Below are 9,635 nucleotides of genomic sequence, written 5' to 3'. Positions count from 1 at the left end.
AGAACACTCTGCAGAGAAATAGAATTTTATTTATTTTATATTTTTTTAAGAGACTGAGGCACGGAGGTTAAGTGATCTTGGAATTTGTCTTGAGTTCTCTGTAAATTTGCTCAGGGCTCAAGGATATAATAAATATTAGGAACGACTATAAAAATGTTGAGTCAAAGGGAAAAAGACAAAAAAAAAGTCACTGTGCAACTACAGCAAAATGGTGCGCCCACATCTTGAATGCTTCTGGCAGTTCTGGTTTTCCTCCTCTCCATCCAGGAGCCATCGGGATCAGAAAAGGTTCAGAGAAGGGTGACAGGGACAATCAAATGCTCCCTGCTCTTTAGCTTGTTAAATCGTGAAATATCTGTGAATTCATGAAAGGTGATGAAGTGAAAGAAAGGGAACAGGAACCTCTACAGATTAAACACAGCACCCAGTAAAACTGTAGAGTAACACACATCAAAAACAAATGAGAGGATGACTTCTTCTGCCAAGCTCATATCCTGTAGCACGTTGTCACAGGAAGCTGTGGAGTCCAAATACATAGATAAGCTTGTAAAATGAAGACAAAACCATAAAGGATCCATCTCACGGGATTATTAAATTCAATGGTCTGGATTCAACTTCCATCTCAGGAAGCTGCTGAGTGTCAGATCCTGAGAGGTTATTCCTGATTCGGGATCACACCCCTCCGTTCCCTGTTTCTTCTACTCTTCCCTTATGCCTGTCCTTTTAGGACGGAGTTTTGGCTTGGCAGGGCATAGCCACCAAAAGGAGATACGGAAAAAGACTTGCTTTCATGAGCATTAGTTTTTTTTCTTGCTGTCTTCAGGGCAGAAGCAGTAAAATAGCTGTTGTCTGCCAGCCAAGAGATGATAGACACAATCACTTGGGTCTGAATATGGGATGTCCAAGTCTTGCTACTGTAGTGCCTCCTGTTTTTCCTCCAGCTGCCACTGCTATAAGAAGGATTTCCTGATGGTACTATTTCAGTTCCTTTTCCAGCTGGAGCATAGGAAACTTTTTTGTAATGAGATATCTAAGGCAAAATAACAGGAGTATCTGTTTGTGCAGACGTCTCCATGAGGCTGCTGATGTTTCATTGGGATCTTAACTCACATTTCCATATCTATTCTGTGATATATTAAGGTTGAAAGGATAAATCGCTGTTAAAAATAAATAATTAAAATAAGTCCCTTTTAACTTTCTTAAATTTACTCAATGTGTTGCTATACTTTAAATTAAAACTACGATGAAAAAAAGACCATTTATACCTTTTAGTTTGATTTAGATTGTTTGTGCTACTCTATGCAACATGTCATCATGTATCCTAATGTCTTGCACAACCCTATTTACAACAGTAGCTCTTCAGTCATGTCCCTGGAAGACTATTCACTGTTCAGGAATCTGTGCTACTAGACCCATCACAAGAGGTTTAGAAAAATGGAGCGGTTGGGTCCCTCACTTTGAAGGTTTATCCCCTATTCTACAGCCCTCCATCTTCTATTATAACCTACCAGATAACAAATACTCTGGTAAGTGTTTCTGAGTGGAAACTCCTGTGAGGAAACACAGACCCCTTTTCTCTTGGAATAAGGCACCTTGAACTTCTCCATGGAAAATACCCATGGAAAATTATCCAGGATAACTCATTCCTCTGAGGCTGAAGGTTCAGTTTTGGGAGAAATATGCACTTGGAGTTGACATGGAATAGGGCAGTCCAGTATTGGGAGCAGACATTTTTAAATTTTATTTTTATTATTATTATTAATTTCACTGAGAAGCCTGCATTTATATGTTGTCTGAGGTTTTATGGTCTTTAAATCCAGGTGTGGGTAATAGGGCTTTACTGAATCTTTTTCTGTGCTAGGATCTTAAAAATTTGAAAACCTGGGGGTTTATTCCAGAATTGGAAGGAATAGAGAGTCTGGGATTTGATACAAGATGTTAAGCAAATTGATCTGATTGAGTTCGAGTGAAATGCTCTGTTTTGCTTTCTGTCTTTAAAATAAAATAAAAATAATAAAAAAAATGAATGAAAGAGTACCCCATTTCCATTCCACTTACAGATAGCAGTCTTCCTCTCACTCTCTTCTCACTCTCTCACTTGGCAGCTGTTTAAACAGTTCAAATGCCTTTATGAGCCAAGTCAATATTTGGCACGTCCGCTCTTATTTCAGGAGATTAACAAAATCACCTTCTTGCCTGTTCATTCTGTTTACTCCTTAAGCCCTATGCGCAATGAGAACATTAACACTTTCTGATTCCCTTTTGAACCAGATATTGCTACAGCTTGACAACTGACATATCTGACACCGTATACGGGGTTTATATTGGCTGCTGGTAGCCTCCTCAAAGCCAGAAATCTAACAATTGTTGAACTGGTGGCAACAAGCGAGCCAAGCCCCTGGCCACAGCTCAGGGTCTGCTCTGAGTGCGAGCTTAAGCTCTTCAGGAGCTCTGCGTTCATTTGGAGGCTGGGAACCTCTCTGCCCACCTGCTGCTTTCCTGCTCTCGTTCCTTCTATTCTCTGGATTGCGTCAAGGCTGCTATGTCAATGCCAAATCCCAGCTCTTGTTTTACTCTCAGAGCACGTTCAGAAAGGAATTGCCTTCGCAGAGGTGTTTGCAGCCCCCAGTTCCCACTGACTTCAGTGAGTCTTGGGCATTTCCCAAGACATATAAAAAATCAGTCTGTTTGGCCTACAGAACACATATTTTGTAGTTAGGGCTGATATCTTTTATTAGACCAGTTGACACAGCTGGAGATAACAAGGGAGCTTCCAGGGACTTAATATTCAGGCTTGAAATAGAAGCACACAACTTCATGCTAAGCCAAAAATTGTCTCCTTTATATTTTTAAACCACCATGGCTACAAGGGGGAAAAACTAAAGTCGCTTTAGTAGCTTTTAAGTCCACCCAAGAATGTTCAGTGCTGGGATAGTGAAAGATGGCTGTCGTTGAATGGCATTTATTCATTTTTTCTAAGAAAGGCAGTAAGTTGTACTGACACCCATTTAACACACGTTCAGGGTGTTCTTTGAGGTCCTCATATGAAAAATGCTATAAAAGCTTAAAGCTGTTTCAATGCTGAACAGCTTTATCTCACTTCTGATACTCACTTGTTGCTTGTTCAATAAAATAGAACACGGGTATCTAAAGATTTTCAAAAAGCACTGTAAGTGACTGCAGTTTTATTCTTCTGGAGGCATTGAATGAATGGGTTCTGACAGCTGTTAAGCCCTGGGGAGATCATTCTTCCAGTCAAGGATTATAGTTTAAGCTTTTATGCTTGCTTCTAAACGGGAAACTTTTCAGATGCCTTAACTGTCTGCCTTTTTTTTTTTTCCCATTTTTTTTTTCTGAATGCATCTCTTTGCTTCCCAGAATAATCATCTGCTATGAAAACTGGGTAGAGAGCCAGAATACCTGTGGAAAAATAGCCACACAACGCACTTGTTGCAGTCACTGTGATCCAGGGACACAAGCTTGGCCATGGAAAGAGGAAAGCCAGATGAAGAACTAAGGTACAGACCTGAGACCCAGAATAATCTTCATGTCCCATAACCAGGAGGAGAGAATTTGAGGGTTTTGTTGAAGAAGGCCAGACCCAAAACCACCTAGGCATTGAACTGTACACAAACTTTTCCTGTCTCCTGAGCTCTGCAGCTGTGGCTGAACTGACTTAGCTAAAGGACTATTTCCCACCAAGGCCCCTTGAGATCCCAAAACTACAGAATTGCACTTACTTTCACCTCAGAGATCCTATTCACTCTAGGAAAGCCCAGAGGGCATGGAGGTCAGATAAAATAAATAAATAGATAAATAAATAAATCTAGGCTTTGTCAAGTCCACCTCTTTTCTTAACAAGCAGAGAAAAAGAGAAATATTCCTGATCAAGGGAACCCTTTTGTCCGTCCTACTGAATCATCTTGTACAACTCGCAATAGATCAAGCAGAGGAAGACACTAGAAAGCATTTGGAGCTCAACAAAGAAGATTCCCAGATGGGTGATCCCTGCTGTGATATCTCCAGAGTTTTTGGAGCTAATGTCTGCCTAATGTAAAACACAGGCAGTTCAAAATCAGTTTGTGCTTTTATCTTGGTAAGTCACGAACTGAATATCCACTACAAAACATACTCCACTAACCATTACCATTAACCATTATACATAATTAGCAATGTGAGCATGCCAGTGGTGCCAATAAAATCAGGCCTAGAGTGTAATTTGCAAAACACCATACAAATTGCCAAGGAGCTACCTATAGAGGCATCCTTGCTTTTGTGAACTCATTGGAGATGTTTCAATTAATGCATAGACCATGAGGTACTGGAATAAATCTCATTATATAGCTATGTACAGTGCCTGTTGGATATACATTAGCTTTCAGCTCCAACACAAGGGGGATTCATTTTAAAAAACATTTAGATCATAAAATACAAGAGCTTTCCAGGATGAGCAACACAAAAGAAAATGAGCACATCTGCATTTTTGTTTGTACAAGTAATCAGTTACAGCAAGGGTCTAATAAGAAAAGGATCTAGAAAAATTAGGGGAGAATATAAATTTAAAGTATGAGGAGGTGATCTTTTGTTTCTCAATTTGTTTCAGTTTCTATGTCCTTGGACCAGAAACCAACAATAAGAAGGGATCCTCTAGGACAATTCCAATGGCATTAGATTCCTTCATAGGAGAAATCACATCTTTTCTCAGATTTTCATTGTCTCATTGAAGATTAACTCAAAACACATTTAATCATATCAAACAGGTATTCTATTCCACGGGTTTGTTCCCACCCTTAATTTCACTGTGTCACAGAGTAAACTCCCCTAATCACATGATAAATTTCTAAGAAATTCTCAGAGACAATAATATTGTTTTCCAAAGATTCCATGTAGAAACCTCCTGCTGAAGAGAAGTTACATCTTAAAATTAATAGAGTACTTGACTTCAGTGTCAAACGAAATGGTATCTAGTCTCAAAAGATTTAACTGTTTCTTCAAACCTGAGAAAGTTGGAGAGAAAATTAAACTTAGTCCTTTGGGATACAAAGATGAGATGTTTCCCTCTGAGAAGAATCACCTCTTGCTTATTTAAAGACTAGTAGTATGGGCAAGGCAATATTGCAGGTAAAATCAAACTAGAGTTTAGAAGAAAATTCCCAGCTATTAGGGCAGAGGAGCCCAGGGATAACACCTGAGGAATGATGTGGGATTTCCGTCACTGGAGGCTTCTCGGAGCAATTAAGTCAATACCCATCATGATACATCATTGATTGCCTATGGAGGAAACCCACCCTCTATATTTTTAGGGTTACATGTCTTTAAACTAAGCAATCCCACCTCTCTCTCTGTCTTTCTACACGGTTCATGCCTTCAGATGTCTCAATATTTTTTGCTGCTGCTCCACCACTTCTGACCCCCATGTGGGACCATAATTAGTGTTGAGCAGAGCTGAAGGACCCTGGTAAAGGTCTTGTGGATGCTGCTTTTGCCTATGTCTTGTCACAAAGTCCAATTCTGTGGCATATTTGACAATAAGGATGCACAGGGAGCCTGGGGATCCTTGCTTGCCTCTCTGGATCTCAACCAGCCATTCCTGCACTTGTACTGGTGAAAATCCCTTCAGAAATACAGAATTTGTTCTGTTCACAAAAAGAGAGGAAGGAGAGTTGCAGAGAGGGAAGAAGTCTGTCCTAAGCTGCAATTGCTTCAGAGAATTTCAGCTCAGGAAGGCAGATTTAGACCCATCTTTCCAAAAGAAACTATTTAATTTGAAGCTTGCAAGAAAGGAGGGAGATTGTGTCTTCTTCCTTTTCACTGCTTTCCTTTTCACCCAACTGTTTCCACCAGCCTAAAGGTAAAATCCTCCCTGTTAGTATGGCCTCACCCAAAATCAAAAGATAACATCCTGATCAGTTTTTTGGTTTTCTTTTTACTCAAAAAACAAACAAACAAACAAAAAAGAAAACCAACTAAGAGCAAATTTCAAAAACTCTCAGCAAAACTTGCTGCTGATAAAAAGTCCTTTTTGAGACAAATCTCAAAGTTTGCCCTTGCTTAATGAGAGTAATCATGGGAAGTGGAACAGTGGGTTGGTTCTGCAAAGTTTTGCAGCAATAGCAGGTAGCAGTACAAACCCAGTGCCTAGCGTGAAGTGTGAATGAGAAGCAGCATTCAGCATTACAGATGTAATTACCCAAAGAAAAAACTCTTGCCATCATTACAGTGACAAAAATAGCAATTGGAGGGAAAGGGGGGAAGGGGGAGGTATAAAAAAAAAAAAAAAAAAAAAAAAAAAACAAAGAAAAAAAAACACTCTGCTTATTATGTTAGGAGTTATAGATGTATAATCAAATGGTGTATCCAGCTATTCTTATAGCCCTTAAGCTTTGACTGTAAATTGCCAGTTGCACAAATAAATCACAAACAGTGTACGCAGATATTTCAGAGTTTTTCTGTATTTATTTATTTTTTTTTTTTTACATGAGGATTGTGAAGGTTTAATTGCTGTTTAAGAAACTAATCAAGACCACAGAATCATAAGAACTCCTGGCCACAAATATGAGCTAAAACAGGCTAGGAACCATCTCAGCTGTAGGCATCGTGTCTCAGCCAGCAATTTCATGTAGTGTGTGATAGATGGGAGGAATCGCTTGCTGGGACTGGTTCTCTCTAACTAAAAATGATGCAAGGAAAGAAGAATTTGCTGATGGCATGATTTGGAAAGAATGGGGAAATAACATACTAAAATACAGAATATTATTGCTGTCTTGGCAGAAAAAAAATAAAATAAAATGAAAAAGAAAGAAAGCAAAGAAAAAACAAACAATCCATCTCCTCTTCTGGAGATCCAGCTTCTTTGTACCAACTAGACATAGCTGGTAAAAATATCCCCTTGTTTTTGACTTCAGTTCCTTATTTTTAAATAAATTGATATGCAATAGGGCTTATTCAATTATGGTTAATTCTGGTTGTTTTGAGTTCTTCCCGTCTCTCTCAGTGATTTGCAGTTCAGAACTGTACTGTAGCAGGACTAACAAGGGCTTTTTTTTTGGTTGGGTGGGATTTGTTCTGGTTGTTGTTATTATTGTTTTCCCTAGTGACTGATGTAGCTGTCCAAATTCTCTTAATTTGAGTAATGACCAATTGACTGCATAACTTACAGAGTATTTTTCCCCTGCTAAAAAGGAAAGAAACAATTGCAACAGACCATGATTTTTTCCCCTCCCGTTCATTTTTACTCCTTAAAGCTATTTTTATGCATGGGTCTCATAGCACAGAGCAAAGCAGGAGATCCATCGCACGGGGCCATCAGTGGCTCACCCAAGGTAGGATGGAGATTTCTGTGTTTGCCCCAGCCAGGACTTCCAAGACTGAAATACATCCACATAACAACTCCCTCTGGCAGAAGAATGTACAGATATTGCTTCTGGCTTATTAAGAAACAAAACAAATAGATTTACAATCTTTCTTTCAGAGCAAACAGACCTCCCAAACGCCGATTCTCGAGAGTCATAACTGATTGCAGGAGCTTTGCATCTTGTTTCATTACAATTCAGGAAGCCGTAATGCCTGGCACCTGCTGAGGATTTATCTGTAGCCAAGGGTGAACAGAGGTAAACAAAGTTTATCCTCTTCTAATTTGGGCAACTGGCAGTTTGCAGCTCCATGGGGTGGGCCAGGCATACCAAACAAATGAGTTTACCCTCTCGTTTATTTTCTCCTGCACAAGAGCGTGGCACCAAAAGAGAACAAAGGTATCTTTATCTCTCCTGAATACAAAATCTGGCTGATCACCTCATGTCAGTTGGAGCAGGAGGTTGAAACAAGCAGGACAAAAACTGATTCTGGCCTTGTTTTGTAGGGACGGCATGATTTTGTCTAACTTCAAGCATTTTCTTGCAAGGGGATGAATCAGAGCAAGGCAACGACTTCGGTCTCTCAGGAGGAGACTGGAAGTTGTCAGGTTGACTCACGTCCATCACTGTTAGCTCAAATGGGAAATATGCCCAGGCCTGGTTTGCAGCTGACTTTAAACCATGGGTTAGTACCCAAGAATTCCCTCTAATCTTCTTTCCTTCAGGTTTTGTATTTCACCCGCTGATCAAACCCCCGCAGCGTGCCAGGAGGTTTGGAATTGATAACATTGCTCTCAATCACATCAGCTTTCGCATTTTCGGTTCTTCTTGTTATTAGAAACTCTGCTGGTTTAAAACATCTTTCAGGTACCGCATTTGTAAGAGGCAGAAGATTTCCTGCTCGAGGTCTTGTTATGCTCACTCAAAGTGTTTTGATGATTTGTTTCTTTTTCTGGTTTGAAAGCGGTTAGGAATAATCTGCAATCACAATGATGAAAGCCGTGCTAAGTGAATTCTGGAGGGAAGAAAAAAGAACACAGAAATGACTAGCCGTATACAAGCCATGAATGCAGTAACGAGATAGCAAGATTGATTCTGCGCCTTAATTATAAAGGAAACATTTGTAGTTCTTCTACAAAAAAGACTGTAATACTGCAATTTTTCTAGCAACAAGAATGTGCTGTCAGTATATTTGTCACAAGAAAACACAGAAAGACCTTTTGAAAGCTCACTGAAATTGAAAGAAAAGTTTTTCCTCTCACTTAAATGGAATTTGCATCAGGCACAAACACTTGTTAATTGATGAATTTACACAAATAAAAATTAAATACAAAATCACTTCAAAGGAATAATGCTTAGCTGACTTTGCTAATGGTTAACACAGAGCATACACTGCCTGCCGGGCTCCCAGTAACCAGCTCCAGGGTTGTGCAGAGCATCCATTCACACATCAAGGGCTCAGAGAAGCAGCTTCTGAAAAGACAAGGGCTAGAAGGGACCTCAGAGCTCATCCAATCTATTTTTCCCCCTTCAGCTAGCATCAATTAGACCAGCAGTATTCCTAACAGAAGTTTTTCTAACATTGTCCTAAACTGCCAGAGTTTCCCCACCATCTCTCAGAGGTCTGAGCAAGGAATCAAGATTTTCCAACGCTCCCCCAGACAACAGAAATAGGGTCTGCTGATTTCCAGAACTTCCTCTGAGCTTTGAAATAATCCACAACAGTTTTAAAAAGACAGGTAATCCAGACAGACAGACAGACATCCTGTTAGCCAAAAATTCATTGCGTATACAGCAAGCAGGACAATGTTATCCAGAATAACTAAAGCTATGAGCACCATGTGAAATGGGTGTCATTACTTGACAGAACTATATAAAATGATAACCATAAAACCAAAATCAGCACTGAAATGTGCTCATGGTATCGTGATTTGTCCTCCTTTTTGGTACTGAGGGTGACCTCCGTCACAGTATTCTGAGGCAGTAGGGAAAATTGCTCCTCTGAGGATAGGAACCCATCCAGAGAGGGAAAAGCTCACAAATTCCTAACTAGTATTTGGATGGATGAACCATGAAATGGAAAAAGGAACAATATTTGAATAGTGGTAGAGGTATTTGAATATGGGTAGGGGTTCAGGGATGGAAATACTGAAAAAGATATCAAGAAAACACTATTCACAGATACAGGACATCCCTTCATGCCTTCCCAGAAACAGTCCCACTGATATGGATAATAGAGGAACATTGGGTTGCAGCAGGGCACAGCTTCTTTGATCAGTACTG

At 39.8% G+C, this 9,635-nt stretch overlaps 1 long non-coding RNA gene across 1 annotated transcript in view; it reads right to left on the bottom strand.

Annotated features, from left to right (window-relative positions):
* Positions 1–6,082: 6,082 nt before the first annotated feature.
* The window catches only part of LOC137851637 (uncharacterized), a 30,496-nt gene continuing 26,943 nt past the window's right edge, over positions 6,083–9,635 (bottom strand). Inside the window, exon 3 of the long non-coding RNA XR_011093309.1 lies at positions 6,083–8,367. This is a non-coding gene — a long non-coding RNA (uncharacterized lncRNA). The remainder of the gene's footprint in view (positions 8,368–9,635) is intronic.

This window comes from Anas acuta, chromosome 2 (assembly GCF_963932015.1).
Source record: "Anas acuta chromosome 2, bAnaAcu1.1, whole genome shotgun sequence".
In the NCBI taxonomy this organism is placed as follows: domain Eukaryota; kingdom Metazoa; phylum Chordata; class Aves; order Anseriformes; family Anatidae; genus Anas; species Anas acuta.
Note: the sequence above shows the minus strand (reverse complement) of the source record. Positions and strands in the feature narration are given on the sequence as shown.